A 20,535-nucleotide genomic window follows, 5' to 3' on the forward strand; every position below is an offset into this window, starting at 1 on the left:
AAAATAAGGATTCCAAAATTTTTAATATGAATTCCAGGAATCTTATGCTCTTTAGCCTAAAGCTCCAATCAAAGGGTCAGGCATGGCTTAATAGCCAGCCAAGCTTTAGCATGTAACAGGTAGATCGTGAATCAGCAGTAGGTGGATTAGCACCAATTAGCTTGCTCTTGATAACAAATTGGAAGCCTCAGTCCAAAGGAATTTAGACATGGCTTTACAGCCAGCCAGGCTTCACATGCTTCACGAGACACTAAAATTCATTCTTAAAAATTTTGAATATAAAAAATTTTTTTTTTCGAAAACACAAGAAAAAATTTTTGAAAGAATTTTGAAAATTTTTTTGAAAATAAAACAAAAAGAAAATTACCTAATCTGAGCAACAAGATAAACCGTCAGTTGTCCAAACTCAAACAATCCTCGGCAACGGCGCCAAAAAACTTGGTGCGCGGAAATTGTGATTACACTTTAATTATGTAAAATTCATCGCTCTTTCTTTCCCTGGTAATGGCGCCAAAAACATGATGCCAATACCATGGTTCACAACTTCACACAACTAACCAGCAAGTGCACTGGGTCGTCCAAGTAATACCTTACGCGAGTAAGGGTCGAATCCCACGGAGATTGTTCGTATGAAGCAAGCTATGATCACCTTGTAAATCTCAGTCAGGCGGATATAAAATAGTAATGGGGTTTTCGAAATTAATTAATAAAACAGGGATAGAAATACTTATGTAAATCATTGGCGAGAATTTCAGATAAGCGAATAGAGATGCTTTCGTTCCTCTGAACCTCTGCTTTCCTTCTATCTTCATCCAATCAGTCTTACTCCTTTCCATGGCTGGCTTTATGTGATACATCACCATTGTCAATGGCTACTTTCGGTCTTCTCTCGTGAAAATGATCCAAATGCCCTGTCACGGCACGACTAATCGTCTGGAGGCATCACCCTTGTCAATGGTTTCATCTTATCCTCTCAGTGAAAATGGTCAACGCACCCTGTCACGGCACTGCTATTCATCTGTCGGTTCTCGATCATGCTGGAATAGGATTTACTATCCTTTTGCGTCTGTCACTACGCCCGGCAATCGCGAGTTTGGAGCTCGTCACAGTCATTCAATCATTGAATCCTACTCGGAATACCACAGACAAGGTTTAGACCTTCCGGATTCTCTTGAATGCCGCCATCATTCTAGCTTGCACCACGAAGATTCTGATTAAGAGATCTAAGAGATACTCATTCAGTCGAAGGTAGAATGGAAGTGGTTGTCAGGCACGCGTTCATAGGGAATGATGATGATTGTCACGTTCATCACATTCAGGTTGAAGAGAGAATGAATATCTTAGAAGCGAAATAAGATGAATTGAATAGAAAACAGTAGTACTTTGCATTAATCTTTGAGGAACAGCAGAGCTCCACACCTTAATCTATGGAGTGTAGAAACTCTACCATTGAAATTACATTGCCAGTTTGCGTCTTCTAAACGTGGCCAAAGTATGAACTATTATATATTGCTGGAAAGCCCTGGATGTCTACTTTCCAACGCAATTGGAAGCGCGCTATTTCGAGTTATGTAGCTCCAGAAAATCCACTTTGAGTGCAGGGAGGTCAGAATCCAACAGCATCAGCAGTCCTTCTTCAACCTCTGAATCTGATATTTGCTCAAGTCCCTCAATTTCAGCCAGAAAATACCTGAAATCACAGAAAAACACACAAACTCATAGTAAAGTCCAGAAATGTGAATTTAACATAAAAACTAATGAAAACATCCCTAAAAGTAACTAGATCCTACTAAAAACATACTAAAAACAATGCCAAAAAGCATATAAATTATCCGCTCATCAAAGGTGCAGAAAAATAAGGAGCTTGAGATCTTCCGCCTGGAAGATCCCCACATCACAGCAGATTGAGCTATTGGAGCATCCAACTTACGGACATAAAAGCAAAGTGCTTGGTGGGAGACAACCCACCGCGGTATGATCGTTTTTTCTTCACTCTTAGTTTTTCTTCTTTAATAACTCTTCTCTTTATTAGTACTTTCGTGCTCTTTCAATTACATATCATATCAAAAAAAAAAAACTTTGCCGCGGGACGCGATCGCACTAGCGACGCGTCCGCGTGGCAGGGGGAGTAAAGAAAAATAAAAAATGAACAGAAAGTTACGCAGGAAGAGCGCTGGAGTCGTGCCAATGGCACAAATTGACCCACGCGACCGCGTCCCTGACGCGTTCGCGTCGCATGGGAATCATAGCCTCCCTCGTGACCGCGTGCCCCACGCGGCCGCGTGCCCTGCATTTTCGACGTAAAGGGAGCACAATGCTATATTGTGCGAGAGTGGAGCTGGATTGGTGCTGGAAGCACAATCCTTGTCACGCGACCGCGTCGCCGACGCGGCCGCGTCAATTACTTTCTGACGCACACTCATGCGATCGCGTGACCCACGCGATCGCGTCACCCAATTTTGGCAATTAAAAGGAATCGAACAGAGAGTTGTGCTGGAGCGAGGCTGCACTCGCGCCAGCAGCGCAACACAGGTCACGCAACCGCGTGACCGACGCGATCGCGTCCCCTTCCCTGACGCATCCCCACGCGAACACATGCCCCAGGCGGCCGCGTCGCATGCGCCGCACAGCTAAACCCCAATTGCCAAATTATCTTATCTTTCTTTCCTCCAAATCCTAATTTTTCTTTTCCCTCCTTCTTTCTTCTTTTCCCCCTTCCCCTTTCTATCTTACCTCTCACTCTCTCTCTCTCTCCTCCATTAACAAGGTTTTACCTTCTTCTTCCTTCTTCTCTTTTCTATCATTCTTATTCTATTATGTATATATATTATTATTTTCTTTTTCTTTTCTTTTTTCTTTTCAAAATTTTATTTTTCTTCTTCTTCTTTTCCTTTTACATGGTGTTAGAAACCTTTTGAGTCATCATCCCCCATTATATGCCTGTGGATTATTACAAATTGTTTGACAATTATTTTTCTCCTATTTAAGGGATTGCTTGCATGTTTATCTTCATATTTTCTATACCCTATTCACCATGCATGCTATATGTTTGTGAAAAATCTCATGTGGCATTATGCACTTCTCTATGTTGCTATACTATTCAATGCTTGCTTTTCACAACTTTCCCCTATTATTTTATTAATTAGATTTAATTGTCAATACAAACGTGATAGTTTGTTACAAATGGTAATCTAAATTGGACATTGAATGTTTGATATATGCTACTCATGCCTTTGCCTGCATGCCAATAAACCTCTTGCATTCCATTGTCCTACATGCACTTGCTATATTTCCATTGATGAGCTTTTCACATGTAATCCAGACCATGTGTTAATGCCATTTATCTTTATTGTGCATTGACTATCACTTACAATACCCTCTTTCTTGCTTTATCTCTTTGAATTTAATTTCCTTTCTCTTCTCTTCTTTCAGGATGGCCACCAAGAAAGGAAAAGAAAAAGCTACTTCCAAACCACCAGCAAAAAGAGGAACTAAAAGAGCATTAGTGGCAGAGCCTTCTTCACAACGCCAGAGATACCAATTTGACTGGGACTCCGTTCTCGGAGTCATTGCATTACCTGGCAACCGTTGGATCTACGGATACCACCGTACCCGCCCTAAGGGAATCTTGGCTTCCGCACTTACCTTGGAGGCTCGCGTATGGGCACAGATCATGTCCCATTACGTCTTTCCGAGCACTCATGAGTCCTCCTTCACTGCAGACATGGCTGTTCTACTATGGTTCATCCTTACAGACCAACCTCTGAATCTCTCAAGAAATATCCAGAATGCTATGGAACACGTACAAATCGCGGACAACCTACCTTTTCCCGCCCTGGTCTCAGATCTTGTCTCAGCAGCCGGAGTCTCCTACAGAGCTGGGGACACCAAAACCATGCTTCCACGGGATGATCAATATGTCCCTAACGGGAAATACCTCAGACTTTCAGCAGCCACTACAAGCCAGCCTACTGAGCCAGTTGAAGATATTCCTTCTTCAACACCACAAGCATCTACCACTGAGAAATTGCTCCAACAGTTACTTCAAAAGTTGGATCGGCATGAACAGAAAGCTAAGATAAAAGAGCGCTGTAACAAGCGCCGATTCACATACCTCAAGGAGCTGATCATGGGCAAATTCAAGGACTCAGACACTTCGGACTCCACTTCTTTTACCAGCACCGGGTGCCATGATGGTCCCGATTGTGGAGATACTGCTACCAGCCCACCCCTAGTCCTGACAGATGGCACCGAGGACGGTGCAAAGCCTTAAGTGTGGGGAGGTCGGTCAGTACCTGACTTCCAGAGGTAAATTCTCTTCTCTGGCACCAATAATTAGGATATTTTAGTTAGATTTTCTTTCTTTTATAGAATAGAATAAATTGCATAGGTTAGAATAGTTGCATGCATGTTCTACTTGATTGAAAAGACAATAAGTTTCTTTTAAAAATCTATCTTTGGAGTAAAATTTCACTAATTTTTTCAAAATTTTTATGATAAATCTGCTTGAGTTGTATTTGGAACATGATGTTTGAGCTAAAGAACACACAACCTGTGAAAGATTTGAGCCTTTATGTATGGTTACCTTATTTAACCATAATCATTTTATTCTTGTGTGTTTACTTCTCTATGATTGTAATCTATATTTTGTTTTATCTTATATGTCCAATATTTATTATATTTACATGCTTGCACATGATTGAGGCGATTAATTGTTTAAACTCACTTATCCAAATGAAGCCTACCCTTCTCAATTACCTTTGTTAACCACTTTGAGCCTTTAATTCCCATTTGTTCGATATTTTACCACATTACTAACCATAAGCCGAAAAAACAATTATATATCCCAAATTGAATCTTTGGTTAGCTTAAGATAGAATTGTGTGTGCTAGTTAAATATGGGAAATTATGGGAACAAAAGTTGTTGAGGGAATATGTCATGAAAATTTAAAGGGAATTTGGATACCCACTCATGTGAAAATATAAGAATGAAAAATCTATGTGCATTGATAAGCTTTATGTATTCAATAAAAAAAATCAAGAAATAAGGGGACAAAATTACCCCAATGTTAAATTCAGAATTCAAAGATCAATGCACATATGATAGAATTAAAATACAAAGTTGAAACATGAGTATGGGTTGAAAAAAAAAAGGGAATTACGGGTAGCTAGGCATGAATTTAAAAGTATATAGAATATATGTATATTAGGTGAGAGCTTAGGTTAATTAAAGATTCAATTTATAAAGCTCACTTAGCCATATGTATATCCTTACCTGCACCTTGGCCCCATTACAACCCTGAAAAGACCTCATGATGTTTGCATTGGTATATTAACTGTTGTTGATTGGTTAAGAGAAAAACAAAAGTTAGAAAACATGACTAGAGAAGAATAGAGTGATTACCCTATACACTAGAGATTAGAGCGTACATACATTATCAGTGAGGGTTCAACGCTTGAATTTTCATGTTTTCTGCTTTCATAAGCTATTTTCTTGCACTTTTATCGGTTTTATTGTATAATGGTAGAATTAGTGGAATTTGATTTGTAACTGTTTTGAAGGGCTTATTTACTTTTGATCAAGTGGACAATAATCATATAGTTGCATTTATTTATATATGTAGGATTGCATTGCATTTCATGAGTTTCTGCATGTTCATACTTATTTCCTTGTCTCCTTCAATTTAGCATAAGGACATGCTAATGTTTAAGTGTGGGGAGGTTGATAAACCACTATTTTATGGTTTATATTCTGTTTAATTGTGTGGTTTTGTCATGATCCTTGCCCACTTATTCATCAATTTAGCATGCAATTAGATTTCCTTCCTAAATTCAGTACATGTTTGAAAATTGCTACCTAGAGACTTTAATTATTTATTTTTAATTCTCCTTTATTTCATTCGATGCCGTGATCTGTGTGGTAAGTGTTTCAGACTTTATAGGGCATGAATGAGTTGGAGATTGGAGAGGAAGCTAGCAAAAATGGAAGGAACACAAGAATTTGAGGAGATAACCAACGAGAAGTGACGCGGTCGCATGGCTCACGCGACCGCGCGAAGGAGCACAAATCGCAGTGACGCGGCCGCATGGCTTGCGCGGCCGCGCGGATTGTAAAGCGCAAGCAACGCGGTAGCGTGGGCGACGCGAACGCGTGGAGAGGAAAAAGCGCAAGCGACGCGTCCGCATGGACGACGCGATCGCGTGACATGTGCGATCTGCATAATCTGCAGAATCTGCTGGGGGCGATTTTGGACCTTATTTCGGCCCAGTTTTCGGCCCGAAACAGCAGACTAGAGTCAGAGAATATGCAGAAACAACACAGACATTCATTCAGTAGTTTTAGATCTAGTTTTTCACTCTCTTAGGTTTTTCTCTCTAATTTTTAGAATTTTAATTTTCAATTGTCTTAGCATTGGAACAGGGAGAAGAATTATTTCCTCATCAAGACTTCATCATTCTAGTTTGTTCTCTTAACTTGGTTCTATTCTTCCATGTTCTTTGTTATGTTCAATTTTGTCATTCAGATACTTTTATGATTATTTAATGCAAGGATTATTTTTTTTAATTCAATTTCAATTCCAATAATCATGTCTTCTTTTAATTCCCTTTCATGCGCTATGAATTCTTTATTTACAATGCGTGAGTAGTTTCCTTACTTGATGGGGAGTTGATTAAAAGGAACTCTTGAGTTGGAAGGATTGAAAGAAAATTTGTAATTGGGTTAAATGTTGGATTGCTATCCTGTCACCGACGCCAATCCCTTTGAACTAAGTGGGTTGCAACTTGTGAACAGATCAATTCACCAGGTTCTGCTTCCCATCACTGCACTACATTCTTCAGTGAGGAGAACTCTTTCAGTTTCTCTCCAATCCTTCTTATGACTCAAGATCTCTTTCATGAACTTGGCATAAGAAGGTATTTACTCAAGTGCCTCTGCAAACAGAATCTTTATTTCAAGAGTCTGAAGATAGTCTACAAAGCGAACAAATTGCTTATCCTGCTCCTCCTTATGGAGTTTTTGAGGATAAGGCATCTTGGCTTTGTATTCCTCAACCTTAGTTCCTGCAGGTTTACTTCCTACAGAGGTGGTTGGAGAAGCCTTTTTAGAGGGGTTGTTATCAGCACTTGTGTGTGTCTGATCCCTCACTGGCATTTGATTGCCAGAGTCAGAAGCTGGAGTGGCATTGGGCGCCAACTCCTTACTTGTTCCTGGCATTTGAACGCCTTAACTGAGCTTCCATTGGGCGTTTGACGCCAAATCATTGCTTGTTTCTAGCGTTTGAATGCCAGAGTTATTCCTCTCTGGGCTCTTACTGTCCTCAGAGGGATCGTGAATAGCAGTTTGTTCATTTCTTGGCTTCCTGCTGCCTTGAAGTGAGGTATTTAATGTTTTTCCACTTCTTAATTGAATTGCTTGGCATTCTTCTGTTATTTGTTTTGATAACTGCTGTTCTGTTTGCTTCAATTGTACTTCCATGTTTATATTAGCTCTTCTTGTATCTTGTAATATCTCCTTGAATTCGGCCAGCTGTTTTGTTAGAAAATCTAATTGCTGATTGAATTCAGTAATTTGTTCTGCAGGACTGAGTTCAGCAGTTACTGTTTTAGCCTCTTCTTTCATGGAAGGTTCACTAGTTAGGTACAGATGCTGATTTCTGGCAACTGTATCAATAAGCTCTTTAGCCTCTTCAATTGTCTTTCTCATGTGTATAGATCCACCAGCTGAGTGATCTAGAGAAATTTGAGCTTTCTCTGTAAGCCCATAATAGAACATGTCTAATTGCACCCATTCTGAAAACATTTCAGAGGGGCATTTTCTTAGCATCTCTCTGTATCTCTCCCAGGCATCATAAAGAGATTCATTATCTCCTTGTTTAAAGCCTTGGATGTCCAGCCTTAGCTGTGTCATCCGTTTTGGAGGGAAGTATTGATTCATGAATTTTTTCTGACAGCTGTTTCCATGTCCTTATGCTAGCCTTAGGTTGGTTATTTAACCACCTCTTAGCTTGGTCTTTTACAGCAAATGGAAACAATAATAATCTGTAGACATCCTGATTTACTTCCTTATCATGTATTGTGTCAGCAATCTATAAAAATTGTGCCAGAAACTCTGTAGGTTCTTCTTGAGGAAGACTGGAATACTGGCAACTTTGCTGCACCATGATAATGAGCTGAGGATTCAACTTAAAGCTACTGACTCCAATGGAGGGTATACAGATACTACTCCCATATGAAGCAGTAGTGGGGTTGGCATATGACCCCAGAGTCTTTCTGGACTGTTCAATTCCACTTACATCCATGATGGAAAAAAGGGAATTGATATGAATAGCAAATAGAATATATTTTTATTTTTATTTTTTTTTTGTAAAAAGGGAACGAATAAATAATAAAAGAAAAGAGAATAAAATAGTTTGAAATTAAATATAGAATTCAAAAATTAGGAACAAGAAATTTAAGACTAAAATAATTACTTAATTAAGAAGATTTGAAAAATTTTGGATATGATTTTTGATAAAGATTTGAATTTTGAAATTTTAAAACTAAGATAAGATAAAATAAAAAATTTTAAAATAAAATCTGAATTTTTAAAAGTAAAATTCGAAAAATCAATTAAAATAAAGGAAAAAGATATTTTTGAATTCAATGAGGAAAGAGAAAAATAATAAAAAGACACAAAACTTAAAATTTTTAGATCTAATGCTCCTTATTTTCGAAAATTTTGGAGGGAACACCAAGGAACACCAAACTTAAAAATTTTAAGATCAAAATACAAGAAAGACTCAAGAACACTTTGAAGACTCACAAGAACAACAAGAACATGAAGATAGAACACCAAACTTAAAATTTTTAGAAAACCAAAACAAAATTTTCGAAAATTAAAGAAAAGTCAACAAGAAAATACCAAACTTAAAGTTTGACACAAGATTTATTCAAAGAAAAATTAATTTTGAAAAAGTTTTAAAAAAGAAGATAGCCAATTACCATGAACATAAGCATCACGCTCTAGCCAATTGAGCTATAAATTTAAAGTGTTTTAACAAGGTATTTAATAAATAAATTTTTTTTTTGAAAACTGATATTTTGAAAAAGCACAAGAAAAACAAGAAAAGACACAGAACAAGAAAACTACAGATCAAACAAGAAAAATAAACAAGAACAACTTGAAGATTAAGAAAGAACAATGAACACAGTTTCGAAAATTTAAAAGAAAATAAAAACATGCAATTGACACCAAACCTAAAATATAAAACTAAACTTAAACAGAAAAACTCAATTATTAGTAAAAATAAAAATAAAATAAAATAAAATAAAAAATAAAGTTTCGAAAAATTTTTGAAAAAGAAAACGCATGCAAGGTTCCTCCTATGACAAGCTGTGTGTTGGTGGATCACCGTTGTCAATAGCTACCATCCGTCCTCTCAGTGAAAAAGGTCCAGGTGCGCTGTCATCGCACGGCTAATCATCTGTCGGTTCCCACTCATGCTGGAATAGGATCCATTGATCCTTTTGCGTCTGTTACTACGCCCAGCCCTTGTGAGTTTGAAACTTGTCACAGTCATTCAATCCCTGAATCCTACTCGGAATACCACAGACAAGGTTTAGACTTTCTGAATTCTCAAGAATGCTGCTAATGGATTCTAGCTTATACCACGAAGATTCTGATTAAGGAATCCAAGAGATATTCATTCAATCGAAGGTAGAACGGATACTAAACTAGTAACCTAGGTTTACAAAAAATGAACAAACTATGATAGATGGTGCAGAAATCCACTTCTGGGGCCCACTTGGTGTGTGCTGGGGCTAAGACTTAAGCTTCTCATGTGCCTAGGCTGTTTTTGGAGTTGAACGCCAGGTTGTAACCTGTTTCTGGCGTTCAACTCCCATTTGTAACTTGTTTCTGGCGTTTGACGCCAGACTGCAATATGGAACTGTGGTTGAACGCCAATTTACGTCATCTATCCTTGAGCAAAGTATAGACTATTATATATTTCTGGAAAGTCCTGGATGTCTACTTTGCAACGCAATTGATAGCGCGCCATTTGGAGTTCTGTAGCTCCAGAAAATCCATTTCGAGTGCAGGGAGGTCAGAATCCAACAACATCAGCAGTCCTTTTTCAGCCTGAATCAGATTTTTGCTCAGCTCCCTCAATTTCAGCCAGAAAATACCTAAAATTACAGAAAAACACAAAAGCTCATAGTAAAGTCCAGAATTGTGATTTTTATTTAAAAACTAATAGAAATATAATAAAAACTAACTAAATTACATTGAAAACATACTAAAAACAGTGCAAAAAAGCGTATAAATTATCCGCTCATCAGCACGCATCACCATGAAAATCTCCAAATTACGCGCACGCATGAGCCATGCGTGCGCGTCGCTCCTCGCTGGTTGTCTCCTTTATTTCTTGTGCTCCTTCCGTTTATGCAAGCTTCCTTTCCATCCTCTAAGCCATTTCTTCCCTATATAGCCTGAAAACACTTAACGCACAGATCACGACATCGAATGGTATAAAGGAGCATTAAAAGTGCATGATTTAAAGGCTTAGGAAGCAAGTTTTCAACCATAGAACAAAACTGGGAAGGAATTGTAAAACCATGCAGATTGTATGAATAAGTGTGTAAAGACTTGATAAAAAACCACTCAATTGAGTACAAGATAAACCATAAAATAGTGGTTTATCAGTAGCTATAGGATATCCTCTGTTTTTATTGAGATTAATTCACTTTGGAAGGGGGTTTAAATCTGTTGAATTCTTGTGTTAGCCTCGGAAGGGGAATCATGAGCATTATAATTGAGGCTATATCTCTCACAACTCTCTTGATCAACACCATTTGGGAGGAATTAAGATCTTGAGAGATTGTGTGGCTTATGGATGAGAGACATGCACTTAACCTCTTCTCATGACAATTAGATCAAGGAATTGGCAAGATTGATTGTGATTAAAGAGATTGGATTTCCAAGGAATTGGGATCCAATCTATTACAATCCATCATAGATCTACTCATATGATTGACAAAGAATTTGAGACCCATTTGATTCATGATGGATTATGATATCTCCAATCTCTAATGAATCTTGTTCTCTGTTATTTCTCATTTTGATTGCTTCGAGCTTCATTTACGCTTCTGCCATTTACTTTCAGCACTTTAAATTCCTTGTAATTTACATTCTGTTAAATCAATTTCACTCAATTCACCAACTGTTAGCTTGACTAAACTAATAACCCCACTAAAGTTGCTTGGTTCATCAATCCTCGTGGGATCGACCTCACTCTTGTGAGTTTTACTACTTGATGCGACCCGGTATACTTGCCGGTTAGTTTGTGCAGAATTCAATTTTTTGCCATCAAGTTTTTGGCGCCGTTGCCAGGGATTAATTTAGATTAACAATGATTAAGTGGGTGATAAGTCTAGATTAAGCATTTTCTTTGTTTTCGTCATTTAAGTTCGTTTAATTTTCTACTTTCTCTTGATACTAAGGTGTTTGTGTTATTGCCTCACTAAGAAATTCTCATCTGTGACATGAGGAATTTCAATTTTCTTTGGTGATCGTATTTTACAAAATTCAAATGAAGTTCACCTCATCTTTTGATCAAACAAATTTCATGGGATATTGTCCACCATCACAAAATGACTATTCTAATAGTGGCTGGGAATATCACCAAGAAATGACAGATTATGAGCAATCCACCCAGTGGGGATATGCTCCAAAGCCACAAAATGAGCAAGCAGATTATATAAGATATTGCCCACCACCATAAGATGATTTATGTCATTATCCTCATGGTGACTGGGAATATTAACAAGGAATGAGGGAATATGAACACTTCCCAGAGACATAAAATGACTCATATTTTGATGAATCTAACAACTACTCAGTTGTGGCTGGCAAGGTCAAGACCAAAGAGATTTTAATGTTCCATATTCTATTCATATCACTTGATTGTGACCAAGATACAATTGACCATATCGAGGAAGAAGAAGAGGTCAATCACAAGCAATCCAACCCCTGACCCAACAAGCAAGTTCAATCAAGCAAATAACAAAAGGAAGCTTGCTGGGAAGAGGCCAAGACAGGGGATACTGACTAGCTCTTCTTTCTCCCTGAAGTCATTCCTCTTAACAAACTGGAAGAAGAGGAAGAAAGTCATGAACAGCATGTCAAGCTAGTGACATTAAAGAAGTGCTTGTTGGGAGGCAATCCAACCAGAGGTAACTCTTTTTTTTCTTTACTGTTTCAATAAGAAAGTTCAATAGATTTCTCTGTATTGCAAGGAGCTATGTTTGGTGTTGCACACCAAAGAAATTTAAGGGTGAATGTGTAATTCTAAGTTTGGTGTTCGACCACAGATTTCATTAAGAACACATTGCACCCTCAGCATGACTAGTTATCAGCTTCAAACAATCAGAGAAACTACTCAACAATTGTTTAGTTTTTAGTCCCTAGTTAGTTTTCTAGTTCATAGTCTGCCTTCTATTCATAGTTGTCTTCTAGTTTATAGTTTGTTTTCTTAATAAAAGCACTTGATGTTTCTTGCATGTATTCACTCTGTTGCATATAGAAGTAGACAAGGAACTAAGTTTGGTGTTCCCACACCAATTTAAGTTCAGAAAATCACAAGCATACATGCATGCTAACCATCTCTCAAATGCTTGGGGAACAAGCAACTTCCAATAACTTTGCAGGAAGTCAATCAATCTCTTGGAGGGTAAGATGCATCATCATGCAAGGAGATAAAGAAGGATACAAAAGTTATGCATGATGATGGCAAGGAGGAAAGCTAGAAGATACTACCAAGAAGGTTGGATTGTTACTTAATCCCTGCTACTGTGAAAAGTCTAAATTGGAAGTATAATTGTACCCCTGCTGAGTAATATCTTTTTAGTTATAATTCATTTGCATTCTGTTTGCCTATCTTTTTATTGTCATTTTTGGCTGCTAGTCTAAGTGCTTTTATCATCTCGTCTTGCTTGAATTATATTCTTTGTCCTTCATGCTTGAATAAAAGAAAATTTGTTGTGAAACAGAGAAAAAGTAAAGGTCGATTTGATATGAGACAGAATAAGGTTATGTGGTGGTATGTGCTGGTTCATTAGTTGATTTATGAATAAGGCCAGAGGTTAGCATGACTTTGAGATATGAACTTGAGTTACATTTCATGAGACTTGACAAATTAAAGAGGTCCATAATAAAAGAAAGAAAATGTAAGAGAAAGAAACAAAAAGAAATAAACAAGGCTGGGCACCAATGGCTTGAGATTTGGATATATGCCTGTGATGCTCTTGTACAAAGATAAGCTTGGATAACTAGGTTCTAATGGGTGCTTCATCACTTGGCAACTTGGGTTAACTAACCTGGGATTGCCAACCGAAAGTCCATCACCAATAGCTACCTTGAGACAAAGCATTTAGTGACCCAAAGAGGTGCTGGGCATCAATTTCCAAATAACAAAACAAGCTAAATGTCTGTGATGTGTGTGTGCTAAGGAGAGGCTTGAGCAAGTAAGCCCTTAGGGGTGTTTCAACATCTAGCATCTTGAACCAACTGGGGCAAGAATGCTGGCTGAAAGCTTACTTTAAAGAGCTGCCTTAACACATAGCATTTAGCTTCAGCAAGCAATAAATCTCAATCAAAAGAAAAAGAGCAAGAAAAACTAAGGACCAAGCAATAACAAGTCTCATTTTTTTGTGTAATTCGGGTGAGGATCCAAAGGAGTTTCACTACTTCAGCCACAAATAAAAATCACTAAGATACCATGCATGAAAACCCCATTAATCAGAATTGAATGTCTTCCAATAAATGCTTATACATCTCTCTGTTTTCATTCATTCTCTTTATGTTTTACTGCTTGCTTGGGGACAAGCAAGATTTAAGTTTGGTGTTGTGATGACAAGTCATCTTAGGCTAGTTTCACAAGCCTTTTTCATTAGTTTTCACTTGGTTTTCATGCATTTCGTAGGCAATAAGAAAGTAATTGGATGAGAAATTAATGCATCTCTTGATTCAATCGAACTTGGTTATTTATGTGCTTTTCATAAGATTTTATGCAAATTTTACTTGATAATTGGAGGATGCAAATATCTTGTGAATTATAGTTAACTTTGATGCAAGTGTTTGATTGATGATAGGTGGAAAGGAAGCTAAGAAAGAGAGAGCAAACAAGCAACAAAAGGGCCATGGAAGGAAGCAAAAGGAAGCAATGTTGGAGCCAAAGTTGGTGCTCCAACATTGCCTCAAACATTGGCCAAGAAAGGGGCATAGTTAGAGGCAAAGTTGGACTCCAACTATGCCTCAAACTTTAATTCAAGAGACCATAGTTGGAGCCAAAGTTGGACTCCAACTATGGGTCTAATGTTGGGGGTAGAGAGGTGCCAACGTTGGAGGGAATGTTGGTGGTCCAACGTTACCTCCAACGTGCTTGATAAAATCTCAAAATTTGCGTACGCGTGAGCTTGGAAAAATTGCAATCCACGCGTACGCGTGGGTGACGCGCACGCGTGACAATGCCAACGTTGGAGGTAACGTTGGTGATCCATGTTAGATCCAACGTCTTCGATGATATTCCTGAGAAAAATTTTGATATGCGCGTACGTGTCGATGACGCGTACATGATGTGTGAGCATCTTTCCTATTTTTTCCTAGTGAATTTGCATCTAATTTGTTGAGTTTAATAAAGAATTAATTATCTTTTAGCCAATATGGATGCTACTTTGAGTCTTTTGCGATTTTGTTTATTTTAGGTAGCATTTGGCGGAATTCAATGGAGTTTCTGCAGCACAAGAATCAAAGGAGATGGCAGCGAGGAGCGATGCGTACGTGTCACTGATGCGTACACGTGATTTGGAGCTTTCCATGGCGACGCGTGCGCATGACTGACGCGCACGCGTGATTTGAAGATTTGCACGGCGACGCGTGCGCGTACCTGACGCGTCCGCGTGACTCGTAGAAAAGACCATCGACGCGTACGTGTGACTGACGTGTACGCGTGACATGTGCCACGTACAGAAAATGCAGAAAAATGCTGGGGGCGATTTCTGGGCTTTATTGACCCAGTTTCCAGCCCAGAGAACCCAGATTAGAAGCTGCAGAATGGACAAAATAAGTGGTCTCCACCCATCAACTGAAGACTTGTTAATTAATTCAAATTTAAATTCAAATATTGATTTTAGGAAAAGATATTATTTTAATTTTAAAAATTAGATTTTAAATTTATTAGGATTAGTTATAAAAGGGAGAAACTTTCCTTCCTTTGGGGGTTCCGGGGAATTCTATACAAATTTACATTTCGTATTCGATAACTTTCTACTCTGAACCATGAGCAACTAATCCTCCACTGTTAAGGTTAGGAGCTCTGTCTATTTGTATGGATTGATTTTATTGCTTTTTCTATTTTAATTTATGCATGGATTTATAATTTAAGAATTGTTTTCGCTCTTTATCTTATGAATTTGGGTGGAACGGAAGTATGACCCTCTTTCTATTTTAGTTCTTGTATAACTTGGAAAAGTTCTTTACCTGAACAACAATTTGAAAATATATTCTCCTAAATTTTAATTATCTGGATTTAACGGGATACGTGACATATAATCCTTTTATTTTTGGGTAATTAGAGTTTTTGTGGCATATAAACTGGAATTTGATCATGTAGCTTCTAATTGGAATTAATTGACCAAGGAATTGGCAGTTAATGAATTTTAGAGGAGACTAGAAAGGTCTAAGGAATTAGGGTCTAGTCACATATAGTTTGCTATAAATGAAATCCTACATAATTAAAATAGTTAGTAAGAAAAGTAAATCCGGAAAAATAGATTACTCTGAAGCCTTAACTGCTTTCTCCATATTTTATTCCTCACCTATTCACCTGCCTGTCTTCAACTTTAAATTTACTTTTTAATGCTTTTGAACTTCCAAACACTATTTTCTGTTTGCCTAACTAAGCCTATCACTCAATTATTGTTTCTTAATCCATCAATCCTCGTGGGATCGACCCTTACTCACGTAAGGTATTACTTGGTACGACCCGGTGCACTTGCCGGTTAGTTTGTGTGTTATTAATTCTGCACCAGTACACGTGGAAATGGAAAAATGGTAAGGGACGTGTACGCGTGGGCGACGCGCACTCGTGGATTGGCAAAATTTCAGCCTTCACGCGTACGCGTGGGTCACGCGCACGCGTGAACAGGTAAACGTTGGTGCACCAATATTGAGTCAAACATTGCTGGCAACACCCATAATTCATTTTTCAAGTGACGTTTGACCCAACGTTTGCCCATAAACGTTGACTCCAATGTGAACTCCAACTTCAAAGCCAACTTCAATGCAAAATGGTACCATGCAGAGTATGAACGTTAATGTGCAAACGTCCTCATCAACGTCACTAGAGGCCACTCTCAACTAGCTTCAACAAAGGCCAAGGCCCACATCCAAGTACTTGAAGACCCATTTTGAAGAGGAGAAGAGGAGTATAAATAGAAGAGTTTTTGAAGATGAAAAGGAGGATGCGCTGGTAGTAGTAGTACGAGCAGCAGTAGGAGTAAGAGTAGAATAGCAGAGCTCTCTTGGAGGATTAGAGACTTCAGAGAGCTTAGCTTAGGATTTTAGTTTGATATACTTTTTTCTCTTCTGCAGTTTTACATTTCAGCTTGTATTGAACTTCATTTTACCTTATGCAATTTCAATTTCCTGCACTTTCATTCTTCTGCAATTTTACATTTCCCTTCATATTCATTTTGATTTACGTTCATGCACTTTAGTTTTTCTTCAATTTTTCTTAGAGCAATGATCAATTAAATCTCACTTCATTAGGGGAGGAGCTCTATTATAATTCACATGATTGAGTGAATTTCTTTTTCTTCTCAATCCGCTTGGGTAACTATAGAATATCCTCTGTTTTGATTGAGATTAATTCACTCCGGAAGGGAGTTTAAATCTGTTGAATGCTTGTGTGAGCCTCAGAAGGGGAATCCTGAGCATTAGAATTGAGGCTCTATCTCTCACAACTCTCTTGATCAACACCATTCGGGAGGAATTGAGATCTTGAGAGATTGTGTGGCTTATGGATGAGAGACATGCACTCAACCTCTTCTCATGACAATTAGATCAAGGAATTGGCAAGATTGATTGTGACTAGAGAGATTGAATTGCCAAGGAATTGCGATCCAATCAATTACAATCCGCCATAGATCTACTCATATGATTGAGAAAGAAGTTGAGACCCATTTGATTCATGATGGATTATAATATCTCCAATCCCTAATAAATCTTATTCTCTGTTATTTCTCATTATGATCGCTTGGAGCTTCATTTAATCTTCTGCCATTTACTTTCAGCACTTTAAATTCCTTGTAATTTACATTCAGTTAAATCAATTTCACTCAATTCACGAACTGTTAGCTTGACTAAACTAATCACCCCACTAAAGTTGCTTGATCCATCAATCCTCGTGGGATCGACCTCACTCTTGTGAGTTTTACTACTTGATGTGACCCGGTATACTTGCCGGTTAGTTTGTGCAGAATTCAATTTTTCGCCATCAAATGCCAGTGTAGAGAAGCAGGGAATCTGGAATTCCTTAGCCTCTCAGGAATTGTGGGTCCTACAGAATCTTCACCTACCCTATCTACCCCACTTAACCCCACCTACTTTCTCACTTCCCTATACATACTTCCCCAAAAACCCTAACCCAATCACATCCATTTCATTTCCCTAAACCATCATAACTTCCACCTACCCCACCCACTTCAAAAATCAAATTTTCCACCCAAACCAACCCTATGGCCGAACCCAACCCAATCCACTCCTATAAATACCCCTCTCTATCACCCTTCATACACACCTCTCATACCTTCTCCACCCCACAAGGCTGAGCCCTCTCTCTGTTTTCTTCTTCTTCTTCTTCTCCATTCTTCTATTTTTGCTCGAGGACGAGCAAATTTTTAATTTTGGTATTGGAAAAGCATAGCTTTTTTTTTCATTACCATTCATGGAACCCAAGGTTGGAGACTCCACTAAGAAGAGGAAAGGAAAGGCAGTAGCCAATCCCTCTGAATCTTGGGAGATAGAGAGATTCATCACCAAAACTCACCAAGACTACTTCTATGAAGTAGTGGCTGAGAAGAAAGTGATCCTGAGGTCCCTTTCATGCTCAAGAAGAATGAGTATCCAGAAATCCGAAGAAAGATCCAGAGAAGAGGTTGGGAAGTTCTAACCAATCCCATTCAAGAGGTTGGGATTCTCATGGTGTAAGAGTTCTATGCTAATGTACAAGTTACCAAAAACCATGACACTAGTATGAACCCAAATCCAAGGAATTGGATCACCATAGTCTGAGGAAGAATCTTAGATTTCAGCCCAGAAAGTGTGAGGTTGGCGTTCAACTTGCCTCTATTTCAAAGAGACCTTCATCCTTACACTAGGAGAGTCAACCATGATCAGAGATTGGATCAAGTGCTCTCAGATATCTGTGTAGAAGGTGCACAGTAAAAAAGAAATTCCCAAGGTAAGCCCATTCAGTTAAGAAGGGTTGACCTAAAGCCCATAGCTAGAGGATGGTTGGAGTTCATAAGTGACTGTTGATAGAGCCATCATGATTCATTGCATCATGATTAGAACTGTACAAGGTAGCTAAGAAGTCTCACACCAATGTAAGATTAGCATTCCCACACATCATCTGTCACCAATGCAATTCAGCTGGAATTTTCATAAATGGAGATGTCTCCATTGGGGAGGATAAGCCCATTACTAAGAAGCGAATTGAGCAAACTAGAGGGCATGCACAAGAACCTGTGCATCCGCCTCAGTATGAGATCCCTGAGATGCCTCAAGGGATGTATTTTCCTCCCCAAATCTATTGGGATCAATGGCAAACTTCTCTTGGAGAATTGAGCACTAACATGGAGCAATTGAGGATGGATCATCAAGGACATGCCACCACCCTCAATGAAATTAGGGAAGATCAAAGAGCCATTAAGGAAGACCAAAGGGCTATGAGGGAAGAGCAACAAAGGCAAAGGGATGACATAGAAGAGATCAAGCAGCACATTAGATCCTCAAGGAGGACCACCAGACGCCACCCTTAAAGGTGGATTCGTTCTCTTTACATCCCTTTTCTGTTATTTTTTTATTTTTTGTCTGTTTATTTATCTGTTCTCTTGTCCTAGTTGCATGATCATTTGCATTGATGTCTTAAAAGTTGTAAAATGTTCCATATATCTCTCACCTTGCTTAAATAAAAATTTTTATCTGAAAAGAACTGAGAGATGCATGTATTTCAAGTTTAAAATAAGATTAGTTTAATTAGTTTGATGTGGTGTCATCTGCTTTTGTTTTCTGAATGTATGATTAAACAATGCATATTTGAAGTTGAAATTTTAGAATGTCGGCTTGATGAACGGATAATTTATACCCTTTTTGGCATTGTTTTTACATAGTTTTTAGTATGTTTTAATTACTTTTTATTATATTTTTATTAATTTTTATTCAAAAATCATATTTCTGGACTTTACTATGAGTTTGTGTATCTTTCTGTGATTTCAGGTATTTTCTGGCTGAAATTGAGGGACCTGAGCAAAAATCTGATTCAGAGGCTGAAAAAGGACCGCAGATGCTGTTGGACTCTGACCCTCCTGCACTCGAAGTAGATATTCTGGAGCTACAGAAGCCCAATTGGCGTGCTCTTAATTGCCTCGGAAAGTAGACATCCTGGGCTTTCCAACAATAGTCCATACTTTGCCTGAGATTTGATGGCCCAAACTGGCATCCAAAGCCAGCCTAAAACATCTTGGCATAAAACGCCCAAACTGGCACCAAAGCTGGCGTTTAAATCCAGGAACAGCCTATGCATGAAAAAGCTTCAATGCTCAACCCAAGAACACACCAAGTGGGCCCCGGAAGTCAATTTCTGCACTATCTGCACTTAGTTACTCATTTTTTGTAAACCCTAGTAACTAGTTTAGTATAAATAGCACTTTTTACCATTATATTCATACGAATCTTTGGAATCATATGTAACTTTTATCATCTTTTCACGTTTAGAGGCTGGCCACACGGCCATCCTAGACCTTTTTCACTTATGTATTTTCTACGGTGGAGTTTCTACACCCCATAGATTAAGGTGTGGAGCTCTGCTGTTCTTCATGAATTAATACAAGTACTTTTATTTTTCTTTCAATTCTTGCCTACTTCTTCTCCAAGATATACTCTCGTACTTAATTCAGTTAAGTCAGAATGAAGGGGTGACCCGTGACAATCACCCAATCTTTGTTATTCACTTAGCCAAGATCCGCGTGCCTGACAACCACAAGCGGTCTACATGATGTTCAACGTAGTCATTGGACGACAGCCGGAGTATATTCTCTTGGATATCTAATACACAGACCGAGTCCGTGAGATTAGTATCTTCATGGTATAGACTATAATTATTGGCAGCCATTCCTGGGATCCGGAAAGTCTAAACCTTATCTGTAGTATTCCGAGTAGGATCTGGGAAGGGATGATTGTAAAGAGCTTCAAACCTGCGAATATTGGGCGCAAGT

Source organism: Arachis ipaensis, chromosome B01 (genome assembly GCF_000816755.2).
Source record: "Arachis ipaensis cultivar K30076 chromosome B01, Araip1.1, whole genome shotgun sequence".
NCBI classification, from domain to species: Eukaryota; Viridiplantae; Streptophyta; class Magnoliopsida; order Fabales; family Fabaceae; genus Arachis; species Arachis ipaensis.